This window comes from Rhinolophus sinicus, chromosome 10 (assembly GCF_057876585.1).
Source record: "Rhinolophus sinicus isolate RSI-liver-muscle chromosome 10, RSI-T2T, whole genome shotgun sequence".
Lineage (NCBI taxonomy): Eukaryota > Metazoa > Chordata > Mammalia > Chiroptera > Rhinolophidae > Rhinolophus > Rhinolophus sinicus.
The window spans coordinates 2,959,032-2,971,126 of record NC_142510.1 but is presented as its reverse complement, the minus strand read 5'-3'; the positions used below and the strand labels follow the sequence as shown (position 1 = coordinate 2,971,126).

The 12,095-nt window shown below is 47.2% G+C and overlaps 2 protein-coding genes across 5 annotated transcripts in view; one reads left to right on the top strand and one right to left on the bottom strand.

Moving 5' to 3' along the window:
* The window catches only part of PDILT (protein disulfide isomerase like, testis expressed), a 123,327-nt gene that overhangs the window by 46,528 nt on the left and 64,704 nt on the right, over window positions 1–12,095 (bottom strand). The window contains exon 1 of one of the 3 annotated variants that reach the window (XM_088801193.1): window positions 6,472–6,628. The exons of the other annotated variants lie outside the window; for them this stretch is intronic. The gene's annotated coding sequence lies outside the window, so the exon portion shown is untranslated. Of the gene's footprint in view, window positions 1–6,471; window positions 6,629–12,095 lie in introns of those variants that run through there. 3 annotated transcript variants of the gene reach the window in all.
* LOC109458176 (acyl-CoA synthetase medium chain family member 1) overlaps window positions 10,448–12,095 on the top strand; it is a 34,469-nt gene continuing 32,821 nt past the window's right edge. The window contains exon 1 of one of the 2 annotated variants that reach the window (XM_074323128.2): window positions 10,448–10,577. The gene's annotated coding sequence lies outside the window, so the exon portion shown is untranslated. The remainder of the gene's footprint in view (window positions 10,578–12,095) is intronic. The other variant, XM_074323129.2, reaches the window with a different exon arrangement.

Sequence of the window (12,095 nt, the reverse complement as noted above, 5' to 3'; positions counted from 1 at the left end):
TTTGCTCCAAAAGACACATTAGAGCTGATTGTTCAGCTAGGTCTTATTTTCGGGGAAACACGGTATTATATTCATCATTGAAGAAAAATAATGGAAAGTAGAGATGTTAAAATAATATGCAGATGGAGAGAGGAAGGGAAGAAGAGAAGAACGAAGGAAAGAAAAGGAAAATTCTTATCATCCAGAGAAAACCACTTTGAATACCTTGCAAATTAGCTAGTTAGTCATATACATACAGAGTTTTAAAACCACACGAGGGCAAATGTTGACATGTCATTTTGTTGCTTACTTTTGTTGCTGAATAGTGTTGGGTGACCATCTTCCCAAGTGCAAGAGTACTTACCTACAGCGTGATTTCAACGACTACAAAGTAGGGGATGGTATGAGTCTGCCATTCTTCATGCCTTTTGCTGGTCAACAGACGATTTCTAAATTTTTACTAGTAAAACCAACACTACAATGACTATGTTGTAGCTGAAATATTGCTCCTTTCCTTTTTTATTTCTTTGGGCTAAATCCCAGGAACAGGAATCTGCGTGTGTGTGTAGCAATGGTTCTGTGTATAGTACATAGCGTTAGAGTGTAACAATTTATAGTCTATTCAGTGTTACGTGTCATTGCCGCTCGCTCACCCCCAACTCTGATGACCATTTATGGAGCTCTTTTTCAGTATCGTATGTCATTCTGATAACAGTCCTGCGAAATGAGCTGTGATCGTCTGTTTTACAGATGAGGGCACTGAGACATAGAGCTAAGGAGCTGAAAGGGGAGTCAAGTAGCAGAGTCGTAATTTGAGTTTTGATCTGGCGGATAGTCACGTCCATGGGCCTCAAAGACAATGGGCAGCTGTCACATTTCCGGAGCTCCTAAAGCCAGAAGAACCTTCCCAAGCCGTGTTAGACGTTGAAAGAAGAAAGAGAGGGAGGGAGGGAAGCTTATGACGCCCACAGATGGACAGATAAACAGACAGTAACCAAATCAAGCAGAAAACTGGATCTTAGGAAGGAAATGGAAGGCTATGGCTCCCCCCCCCATCTCACCCGAGACGCAGCTCCGTACAGAGAGGCTTTTGTATGTGGTTGGGACATTGCCCTCATCCCCACGTCACCCCAAACCCTGGGGCGACCACGAGCAGAGGAGGGGGACCACCATTGACGGAGCCTGTGCCATGTGCCAGGCACTGTCGTGGGCATTGTATAAACACTATCGTGTTTCATCTCCATGCGGCACCTACAGACCCCAGAGCACACCTGTGAGAACAGCTTAAGCCCCTCAGAAACGTGTCCCTTCCTCCATGGCTCTTGTTTGGGGTGGTAGCCACTCTTTCTAGAATCAAGTAAGAAAATCATTTAAAAATCAGGATCCGAAGGATTGTCCTTGGGGAAAGCACGGAAGGGGAGAGAGGCGCTGCTGAAGGACAAACCACAGACTCAGTTCCTGGGGCCTCTGGGACCCCCAGCACCGGGATCCGAGGAGGAGGAGGGTGGGGAGGACAACTAGGGCTTCACCTACAACCCAGAGACAGAGGGTGAACCCCCTCCCCACCCCCAGCCCCGCAGGTTCACGTGAGCTGGAGAAGAAAGCGAAGGGTCTCTGCGGGTCTACGACTCTTCTTCCTGCTGCTCAGTAACAACAACAACGACGGTAACAATAATAAAACCCATCACGGATCGTCAGGCACTACACCAGGCAGACACGTACATGAATCTCACCTAATGTTCACTGTCACCCTCTGATTCAGGTACTACTGCTTTCCCCATTTTACAGAGGAGGAAACTAAGAGTTGGAGAGGGTAAGTGATATCCCCCCGAGTCACCCAGCTGGGGAACGACAGTGTCAGGTGCAAACACACTCTCATCGGCCGACAACGCCTGCGCCCGCCATTGGATCGCTTGCCTTCTCTTCCGGCCCTTGACAAAGCACGGCTCTTACGGTCATCTTTTAAGGTACCCACGGCATGTGGCTATACTGTGATGTACGCCCTTTGGAGTCCACTAAAACACGCCCCGGTTTGTGTTTGGCGTAGTAGAGACGCACACTCTGCTAATCAAATAGTAAAACTTTGCTTTTCACAGTCGGGAGTCGTCAGCGTGTAAGGGGAAATCACTGAACTGACAGCTTCCCCAAACTGAAACTGGCAGATTGCTCACTCTGACACTTTCACTGCTATCTTTACCCTACGGTGAGAACGTTTGTGACCGCAGCCCCTGACTCGGTGTCTGGCCCACACGCTCTCTACCTTCTCCAGGCTCAGGAATGATGGATGACGGGAACCCATGCCTTTGGGGGAAACCTATGACCTACTCAAAACCTGGGTTCTGCCTCTCCTCCCTTCTCCACACGGTTTGTATACAGCAATCACATTGGTCGTACATTTCACAAAGACTGGTTTACTGTGACAGCCATGAAATCCCCAACTCTGGTCTTTTCCAGGGTGAGGTAAAGATAGATCACCTCATGTGCATGTCTAGTAAAACCCTTTGAGACACCCCAGTAACCCCCAGAATGATTGCAAGTCCCCGTGACACAGTATATGACGTGCATGACTCCTGTTGAAGGCCCGAGGTATCCCAGGCTTGCTGCTATTATTCAGACAGAAGGAGGACTGACCCTGGAGAACGCCAGTCACCTCACTTACACCCAGTATTATTTCAAGACCAGGTTCAAGTTGTGAAACAACAGGAGGGGTGGTCGTTGGATTGCATGATAGAATTTGGACTTCATCTGGAGCGTAACGTACTCGGTCAACCATGCAATTCTAAATGATTACCCTGGTAACTGAGTGAACGGGTTAAAGGATAATTTGAAAAATGCTTAGAAGAAGAATTCCTTCCTGGAACTTGGTGACTTAGTGACTAAATGAGGCAGGTGAGGTTAAGGGAAGGGAGCTGCTGAAAGACGGAGTCTAGGTTTCTGATTGAGTACACGGGGGAGATGGTTACTCTCCGGGACAGGCAGGCTTAGAGGTCGGGACATGGAAGTCAGTTGCGGTCATGTTCATTTATCTCTGTTATCTATGGAATACTGAGGTCTGGATAGATCGAGTAATCAGCTGCATGTTTGAGTTTGAACTCAGGGGAGAGGTCAAGATTTTAAAGATTTTCAATGTGGCTTAGGCAATTATTGAGAGAGAGAGGCTAGGAGTGAGTGAGATGGGCAGAGTCCGTATGGGGTGACAGGATGACTTCTGTCACCACATGTCAGCTGAAGATGACTTCTGGGAGAACAATGTTGCGAGAGAAACTAGAGGAAGAGGTTCCCATGGGCAATCCTGAGAAAGACGCTTCAGAAAAGGCGGGGTGTGAGAACAGAACGACGGGAGAAGAAAACGGATAGTGTGGACCACCAGTGAGGGATGAGGAGATAAAAGCAGTGAGCGGAGGTGACTCTTTTTAATAAACATTAATTGAAAGGAGAAGGAACCAAAAAGCTACAGGGTCAAGACAGCAACTTTTGAAGGAGGGACTTGACCACATGTGGCAAACGTTGCTTTTCTCCGACCGTTATGGACTGAATTGTGTCCCTGTCATGCAGGGTCTCTGGTCCCGCTCCCCGCACAAGAACACAGGACATGGTGAGGCCAAAAAGGAACACCCACGGAGCCATAGGTAGGGGAGTCACACCACTATAGTCTCGCTGGCGGCTGGGTTGGAGACACAGGAAGCAGGAGCCACACGATCTGCAACGCACCGTCCACTTCTCTGCCAACCAACCAATGCAGCCATGGCAGTTCTCATCAGTGGCTAGTGGCTAACCGGCAACAGCTGATGGTCAACCAGTCACAACTGATGGCCATCTACTACCCGAGCCAGCACCTTTCCCTGTGAGGCTGAGAGCCTGGAAACTGCTCTCTGGGACTCTGTCCCCACAGACCCCCAAATTTCACATGCTGCAGCCCTAATCCCCAGGATCTCAGAAGGGGACTGTGTTTGCAGACAGCGCTTTCCAACAGGGGATTAAGTTAAAACAAGGTTATCAGGGAGGGCTCTGATCCAGTCTGGCTGGTGTGTCCTGATAAGGAGATTAGGACACACAAAGAGACACAAGGGGTGCATACACACAGAGGCAGCCAGAGAATGGCCACCTGCACGAGAAACCAACACTGCCAGCACTTTGATCTTGGGTCTCCAGCTCCCGGAACTGGGAGGAAATAAATGTTTGTTGTTTAAACCACCCAGAGTACGGTATTGTGTTACAGCAGTCCTAGCAGACAAATACACCTACCCAATGGCCATTGCCAACACCGTCTGCACACCGTTTTGTTCCCTGGTAAAAGAACCCCGATTTGGTTCAGAACCAGAGGCAGCTCGCCACTAGGACATAAATTATGAGGGGGTTCAAGAGCCTTTTCCCAGTTGCTTCAATCAAGTCAATTAGAGGTTTGCTACTTCTGTGCCTTTTTTCCCTTCATGGTAGAGTTTGTTACTCAGCAAATTTTCACCCTCTGCTCACCCACTGCCCCCACCCAAGCCCTACTGGAGGCAGGAATACAGTCCTTTACGCCATGAGTTCAAGCATGGTCCTATAACTGGCTTTGGCCAACAGAACGTCAGCAGGATGCAAGCAGAGGTTTTGAATGTGCTTACATAGCGACTTGATCTGGAGAGGCACTGGTGCCAGAAGGAAACCCTCATGGTGCAGACATAACGCCAACATACAGCCTAAAGCTGAGCCCCCCAGACAACCTGCTGGTGTGTGAGACAAACACCTGTGCGCTGGTGGAAGCCACCGAGAGGCCAGAATTGTTTGTTACACAATGTCATCATCATAATAAGTAACTGACGAAAGCTTAATTCCCATTTTTAACAGAGACCCAGGCTAGTTTCAAACACGGGCAGGCAACCTGTGGGGACAGAGCCAGGAGTGCAGTTTCCAGGCTCTCGGCCTCACATAGAGGGGTGCTCACTCGGGTAGTAAGTGGCCAACAACTGTGAGTGGATGGCCATCAGCTGTGGATAGTTGGCCGTCAGCTGTAACCAGTGAGCCATTGGCCACTAATACAACTGCCGCGGCTACGTTAGCAGAAAATGGGGGCTAGCAAGGAGATGGTGGCTGAGCTCGCAAGCTCGAATTGCAGTTAGAATGGTGGGTTGCAGACAGTGTGGCTCCAGCTTTCTGTGTCTCCAACCCAGCCGCCAGCGAGACTATAGTGGTGTGACTCCCCTACCTATGGCAGCGTGGGTGTTCCTTTTTGGCCTCACCATGTCCTGCGTTCTTATGTGGGGAGCGGGAGCAGAGACCCCACAGGCCACCCCACATGACACCCTGCATGACATGTTTAAAGACAACAATTTGTGCTTTCATGGTACTTATTTTCAGTTTCTTCCATCGTGGCAATTAAAATTAGTTTCTTAATTACGGTAGTGGTGTGGAGTTTCATTTGGATGATTAATATATATTTTGTTTTTCTTTTAATTTTTAAGGGAATCAATGTAAAGGAAAATATTGAGTAAATAAGACTACAGGTAATTGTGCATGTGTCGTGCGGGGCGGCCTGCGGGGTCTCTGCTCCCGCTCCCCACATAACGCAGGATATGGTGAGGCCAAAAAGGAACACCCACGGAGCCATAGATGGGGGAGTCATACCACTATATTCTCGCTGGCGGCACTATACTCTCACTGGAGGCTGGATCCACACTGTCCGCAAACCGCCATCCACACTTGCCAGCCCAGCCGCCATCTTCTTGCTAGCCCCCATTCTTCCTCTCTTTCCTCTCTCCTCCGTAGCCGCAGCAGTTACATTAGCGGCTAATTGGCTAACTGGCTACAGCTGACGGCCAATCAGCCACAGCTGACGGCCATCTACTACCCGAGCCAGCACTCCTCCACGTGAGGCCGAGAGCCTGGAAACTACTTTCTGGGGCTCTGCCCCCACAGCATGGTTATAGCAAAACGAAAGAAAATAAAGAAAACAAAGGTGAGGCACCCGACTGACGTTTGAGAGACATTACAGTAAGAATGGGGCAAGATTACAGACAACGGAAGGGATGGGACCAAACAGAACCAGAAAGAACAGTGTGGAGGAAGGACCCAAGATGGCGGAGTAAACACTGTGCCTGCTTCCTTCCGTGAACACATTAAAATTACAACTGAATTACGGAACAATCAACCTTGAGAACCATCTGAAGTCTGGCTGAACAGAAGTTTTATAACTGAGATATGAAGAAGCCACGACGCCGAGTTGGCCCTACGTGGGGCAGATGCAAAACGGGTCCCACACCTGCATGTGGCGGCTGAGGACCAGGAGGGATATCTCGGCCGAGGAGGTTCCCCCCGGAGGAGTGAGGGGCCCCAGCCCCACGCCAGGCTCCCCAGCCCAGAGCACTGGTACCACGAAGAGGAGCCCCCACAACACCTGGCTGTGAAAAACACTGGGGATTCCGACCGTCCAGGTGAGACGGAAGGTGGCAGGAAACCCAGACAACCTCTTAAACGGCCCGCGTGCAGACTCACTCGCTCCCAGTGACTCACCTTGGGCTCCGGTGAGGGGACAGTGACTCGGGGCAGCCTGAGGTGTGTGGCTTCAGAGCAACGGCTGGAGGACAGTCGCCATTTCCCTGTGAGAGGTCCTCCTATAGAGCCAGCTGGGAGCCATCTTCCCTGTGTTGAGCCCGCCCCCTACGCTTACGGCCAAATCTGAATCTGATTGGTCAGGTGAGCTCCACAGCCCCGCCCTGCTGACTCAGCTGGGACCCCGCCCCACCCAACTCCCCCAATGCCAGAGGCCCTTTCTCACAAGCAGCCAGCCCCGCTGGCATTGCATATTCTCAGAAAACTATCAGAGTCCGACAGACCCCAGCTGGGGGCGAATGGCCTCTGTGTGCTCTGAGACTTTTGCTGAGTCGCTCCAGGCTCAGCACTGGCACCAAACCAGAGTCTATACTAACTTGGTGACCATAATCTTTCCACTCTACTGACTCACTAAGACCCTGCCTCACCCGACTTGTGTACTGCACAAGGTTTTATTAGGAGCTGAAACTTAACAGAGCAGGCAGGTGGCAGTGTCCTGGCTTTTCGCAGAATTACCCCAGGCCCAGCACTGGTAGCAGCCATCCTCAGTTCACAGCGTGGCCTCTCCCACATGCCTCCAGGTTTAGCACAGGCAGTGAACAACCATGGATCACTTTGTAGCTCCTGCCAGGTAGTCCCCAGCTGGTCACAGGCAGTGGGTGACCTGGGCCTGCACCAGAGCCCCTCCCAAGAGGTTCCAGAACCAAGGTACTTGGAGGTTGGCTTCAGAGCACATCAGAGCACCACCCAATTAGCCCCACAAGTGTCACACCCAAAGGGCAGTCTCAGCAGGCAGCAGAGCCCACTGGAGCAAATCCCACTCAGTAGGGTAATGCACCCCACCCCTACACTGCACAGCAGCCCATAAGCTGTGGACGTGGCCAAACCCCACAGCCAGTCAGCCTGAGGGTCAATCCCACCCACTCATGTGCCAATAGCAATCAAGGCTCAACTATAACAGGAAGGCACACATAACTCACATAGGGGACACTCCTGGAGCACCCAGAGCAGGTGACCAGGCAGTCTGTGCCAGGGCCCCACAGGGCATCTACTACATAAGTCCACTTGGCCAAGACTGGGAGACACAGAAGATCTACCTGATACATAGAAACATACAGAGAGAGGAAGCCAAAATGAGGAAACAAAGAAATATTAATACGTCCCAAATGAAAGCACATGAGAAAACTCCAGAAAAAGAACTACATGAAATGTAGGCAAGCAACCTACCAGAGACAGAGTTCAAAACAGTGGTTATAAGGATGCTCAAGGAACTCAGTAAGAACTTCAACAAAGAGATAGCAAGCATAAAAAAGGACACAGAAACCATAAATAAGAACCAGTCAGGAGTGAAGAATGACTGAAAAGAAGAATACACTGAAAGGAATTACAAACAGACTAGATGAAGCAGAGGATTGAATCAGCGATTTGTAAAACAAGGTAGCAGAAAACACCCAACCAGAACAACAAAAAGAAAAAAAAGAATCCAAATAAATGAGGAGAGTTGAAGAGACCTCTGGGATGACATCAAGCGTAACAACATTCTCATCATAGGGGTACCAGAAGGAGAAGAGAGAAAGCAAGGGATTGAGAACCTATTTGAAGAAACAATGACTGAAAACTTTCCTAAACTGGTGAAGAAAAGAAACTGTGAAGTCCAGGAAGTGCAGAAAGTCCCGAACAAGATGAACCCAAACAGGCTGATACCAAGACATATTATAATTAAAATGGCACAGGTTAAAGACAAAGAGAGAATCCTAAAAGCAGCAAGAAAAAGGCAACTAGTAACTTATAAGGGAGCCTCCATAAGATTGTCAGCTGATTTCTCAACAGAAACTTTGCAGGCCAGAAGCCGCTGACACAAAATATTAAACATGATGAAAACCTAGGACCTATAATCAAGGATACTCTGCCCAGCAAGACTATCATTTAGAACTGAGGACAGATAAAGAGCTTCCCAGACAAGAAAAAGCTAAAGGAGTTCCTCACCACCAAACCAGTATTACAAGGAATGTTAGAGGGGTTTCTTTAAGATGGAAAAAAAAAATCAAAATTATGAATAATAAAATGGCAATAACTACATATCTATCAACAATTACTTTCAATGTAAATGGATTAAATTCTCCAATCAAAAGACATAGGAGGGCTGAATGGATAAGAAAACAAACCCTTGATATCTACTGCCTACAAGAAACTCACTTCAGATTGAAAGACCCACACAGACAGAAAGTAAAGAAATGAAAAAAGTTATGTCATGAAAATGGAAATTAAAAAAAACCCCACAAAAACCCAAAAACTAAAAAAGTTGGGGTAGCAATACTTATACCAGACAAAACAGACTTTAAAATAAAGGCTGTAACAAGAGACAAAGAAGGACCCAGTAATCCCACTTCTGGGTATTTATCCGAAGAAACCCAAAATGCTACTTCAAGGGAAAGAGCTCATCTACATGCCTGTCAGCATGTCCAAACTAGAACTTGCCGTCCTTCCCTCGAGGGACCCTGTCTCATGGTTCCCTACTAACCCAACCACCATGATACCATTCTTTCTTTTTTTAAATTTCATTAATGGTTTTTATATTGATGACATGTGGACGTGTTGAATTGATAATATTTTGGAGATATTGGATTAGATTAAATTTACCGTCAGAATGACTTTCACCCCAGTGGAGCCTCCTCTGGCCTCTGCCTATAAGAGAACTCACTGTCTCTCAGATCCTTTCTTCATCTCCCCAGAAGTGTCCATGACGACAGTCCTGACTTATGCTCATGGGTCAGCATCGCAGTCAGCATTTCACTCCCCTAAAAGGCAGATGCTCTCCTGGTGTTCAGGAGCTGGCCGTCCTGCCTGGTCTTGGTCACTTGGGAGGGCAAAAAGCCCAGGAGTATTCACTTCCCAAGGAGCCCAGGATGAGACACCCAAGGACCTGGATGGGCATCAGGAGTCTGCATGGCTCCAGGACCCACTTAGGAACAGCGAGGGCACGTGGCATGAAGGCAGATCTCAGCTTCAACAACCTCAGAATTTACTGAAAATGACATCTTCCCCCTAGGGCTGTGGGCTGCTTAGGAGGTAGTGAGCTCCCCGTCACTACCGGGATTCTTGCTTGCATCAGACTACCTGATCTCCAAGTTCTCCATTTCCTTCTAGAGATGGCCTTCTTGGGCAGAGCAAGACCCGAGAAGTGACCTGATAAGGCTCAGTTGTCAGGATAAAGGTGTGTTCTGGATCGGATACCCCCACCTCCCGCAAGATTCCCAGGCCCACGGAACCAAGAAGGAAGCAAACGGAAAACAAAGCTCAACTGCATGTAGACAATATCCGGTTTCTCCACCGGGGGGGGGGGGGATGCCGAGGCCTTGCATTCATTTATTCAACATTTATTAGTGATTTCTAGTACTGGTATTGTCTTACCCAGGGAGGATACAGCTTTAACAAAGAAAATTCCCTCCCTCTCGGAACTCACATTCCAGTTCGCTGTAGGAGTGGGAAGATGACAATTAAGCAGACAATAATTAAGACAAGCAAAATACAGAATAAGATAAGTGGTGGGGAATGGTATGGAGAAAATTCAGCAGGTAAGAATCCCACTGATTGCATTCCCCCCCCCCCTTCCATTTTTAGGGATAGAAAGTATCTGGGGTGGAATCAATAGAACCGTGTACTTTTGACAGGGGTTTGTTTTGTTTCCGAAAGACTTACAATAAAGGCTCACCGCCACGCCTACCTCCTTGGGCACATTCAGCGGCCGCTGGGATGTCGTGTTGTGTTGAGAGGTACAGAAAAGGGCCTCATTCCTTGCCCTGCCCATTCTGGTCAGGCTTGCTATCTCGTTTCCTTTATTTCTATGCCCAACCCACTGGTAATGATCCAGGTATCACCTTCCATTTCCTGATTAACACTCAGGTAGTTTTGTCCTCCTTCGGATCTACCCAGTTTTTGTCACTGAGGCTGTCGCCCAGGGTTGTGCAGGTTATGCCCAGAAGAAAAGCATCCTCCTTTGGGAAGTTCCTCAGTGATTTCCAATCTGATGGTGTAAAGGCCACCATTCAGTGAATCTTCACTTTCAGGTAATGTATTTTTCAGTTAAAGATTCTCAACTAAAAAAAAAACATCATAATAATAATTTACATTTCCTTGCTAAATGTTTTTATTTCGTTCGTTATGAGCATATTTGACTTTAGTTCCTGAGCGTAGTTATTAAAGGTATAGCACAGTTACTAAATTCCTTGTCTACAAATCCCAGATATGGGTCATTAGAACATTAATGTTCTCTATTGATGTCCTTTTTCTCATGGAAATGGGTCATGTTTTCCTGTTCCTTTGTGTGTCTAGTAATTTTGAATTTTATGCTGAACATTGTCTATAACATGTTGTAGCGATTCTGGATTTTGTTCTGTTTTTCTGAAGCGTACTTATTTTGTTGGTTGGTTTTGCTTGCTTGTTTTAACTTGGCCATACTCAAACTCCAAACTCTGTCCCCTCTGCAGTTCCCAGAAACAGCCACTTGTCAGTTCTTTTAGCCTGAGGCTGAAAGGAGTCTGTGTAGCTGGCGGAACAGCCATAAATTTGGGCAAAATGTACACATAGAATTTTAGGATTCCCTTCTCTGGCTCTCTCTTTCTTGAAGCTCACTCAGTGCTGTTCATTTCCTCCAAAGGTAGACTCCCTCCATCTCCTGACAGCTTTTGGTCACTCACTAGTACATTCTGGGATTGTTTTTTATGTTTTGCCCAGGGTTTATAGTTGGTATCTGTCAGAAAGCTGGTGCTATGGGAGATACTACTCCATTACTTAGAGTGAGAGTTCTGTAATTATATCCTACTTGTGAATGATTTGATTAACCTCTGCCACCCACCTATAGGAATTGTGAGTATGTACACTTTAATTCAACTGAAAACATGAATTGCCCTCCCATAAACGCTATTTTGTGATAATACATGTTAGGAGTTCCCAGGCCAGGAGAGCATTTTGCATTGTAATCAACGTACAAGCTCCAAACTCGGCTTTGCTCTGCTTCAGAGCTCTTTGCACTTAGAGTCAGGAGAGGTTGGCACCAGAAATCAAAACAACGGATTAGCAAAAAATTCTGGTTTGTTTGAGTTGGACATTATTCCCAAAACAAACCTGCACCGGTGAATAAATATGGTGACCAAGAGCCAAAGATTTATAGGCAGGTGGACCTTGATTCGATTGATGTTTCCGCCATTTCCTGGCTGTGTGATGTTGGGCCAGAAGCTTAGAGTTTCTGAGCATCAATATTCTCATTGGTAAAACGGTAGTAATGATAGTACCTTCCACACAATGTTTATATTACATGACATAATACATGTAAACGGCTTGTCACAGTACCTAGAACATAATCAACATTCATTAAATTTGAGTCAATATTTTTCAGTCATGAAAAATATCTGAGTCTCAATTTATTCACCTCTATAATGAAAAAAAAAAATACCTATGATGACGCAGTAATACACGTATAAATGAGGTTGTTTATAAAATCCTTCAAACAAGAGGTCCTTACGAAGCAATTATTTCTTCTCTCTTCCCATTGCCCTTCAATAACAATACTCTTACAATATGCCAGG